The sequence below is a fragment of the Ischnura elegans genome, chromosome 1 (assembly GCF_921293095.1).
Source record: "Ischnura elegans chromosome 1, ioIscEleg1.1, whole genome shotgun sequence".
Classification (NCBI taxonomy): domain Eukaryota; kingdom Metazoa; phylum Arthropoda; class Insecta; order Odonata; family Coenagrionidae; genus Ischnura; species Ischnura elegans.
This window is the reverse complement of record NC_060246.1, coordinates 116,160,742-116,162,585: the sequence shown is the minus strand read 5'-3', so window position 1 is coordinate 116,162,585 and position 1,844 is coordinate 116,160,742.

The window sequence follows — 1,844 nt, the reverse complement described above, 5'->3', positions numbered from 1 at the left end:
CTTAGTTTCGAACTCGTATTTAAAAAATACGATACCGATTTTGGAAACCTACTATCAAATATAGTATGTGCATTCAAGAATCTGAGGGTATAAAAAAGCGCAGGCAATCCCAACAGTTCGCTAGGCCTAGGGCCCGCTGTTTCTGCATCTGGGTGCGATAGGATGACGCTCTCTATTTCAACTGTTTTTACGAAGCTTGAATCTGCATCTACTCAGCATTTATCAACGATGTCAGCGGTGAGTCAGCCGTCTTTTCTGTTTTTCAGTAATTCTCTTTCTCTCACGATATTCGCTTCATAAATATTTTTACAAAAGCTTTATCTGCCGTCCCTATTACAGATAAATCATATCGATGTACCTCGAGGTGGCAATGAATAACCTCTACGCCTCCTAGAGCTGGACAGCTTCTCAAACACGTATATCTGAAAATGCGAGTATCATTATTAAAACATTAATTTCATTTTAATCGGCATAACTAATCATACATATGAAGATTCAATGAATTTTCACGCACACCAAATAATTAAGCAATAGGATGAAGAAACAGTAGAATAAACGCGTTCAAAGTGCAGTGAATTCATAGTCAGTCACATCAGAATAGCAGAATCGCATGCATAGCCCGTCGCACTGGAAATCGGTAAAGACGTCATAATTAATGGGAGTGGCCGAATGGGTAATACAATAATTAATAGAAGAGACTTCCAGGAACCAGAATAATTCCAAATAGGATAAAAAAAAATTTTTTCCATAGAAAATCCATAGTGGTGTGAGGTGGATTATAATCAGCGCTCTTATGAGAAATTAGTGAAATTAACACATGTTGGAAGAGTTTTGCACTAGCTCTACTAACTTCTGTCTAAGTTTAACGACAGAACGTGAGAGATGAATATTACGACGAATATTCGATGCTTGAATCAAACTGTATGAATGAGAACATTTACCTCAGGCAATTCTCTATCTTTTGCCATTTTTTTCGTCACCGGAGATGGAAGAAAAGCTCTTATGCAGTAGCTATCAACAGGCCTAGGGTGTGTTTCATTTAAGTTTGGATAATTATTAAATTAATGACACTTACTATGAGTTATTATTCCATCGTCATGCGTATGACTAGGCCGAATCTTCTGCAATCTCGCATTCTAAGGAAAATAAGATGAAATATAAAGTATATGTTCGCACTAGATATCCATCCAATGGATTTAAATTCATAATAGATGGGGCAAAACTCTCGCTCAGGTAATAAAATATTGAAGCATAATGACATTAATCAAACATTCCTAAAGTGTACGACAGTCACACAATAATGGAATAAATGACCATGATATTTTCTAACTTTAGGGACACATAAGGTCTAAATATAATACCAATGCGTAAAATTTTTTAAATGATGCAAAAGGGGTGTGAAAGTGATGTATGAAAGACCTCAAAAATGATCACTTGAGTAATTTATATCCTAAATTAATAATATCTGATTTCCCTGGTGCATTGAGTTCAAAAGTATTCCTTGGGGTTCGGGCCGCTCACATCAGCATGGCACGCAAAGAATATGGCATATTAGTTTTTAGTCGAAATGTCGGCGTCAGAAAATATCATCCAGAGAAAAGCCGACAAAATATATGCATACATATATTACTCCCAAAAAAGTTTCCTTAAATATGATATGAATAAAAGTGTGCCATAATTTATACAAGAGCTAAATATAGAATGATAGCCATCTGGAAATTTAAAGCATTAAACTGACTCATTTATACAAAGAAAACAGCACTATATGTGTCACTCTCAGAATGGCTCACTCCCTAACATTCTCATGACAAAAATGTTGCCTTCGAAACACAGGCAGTCTCAGT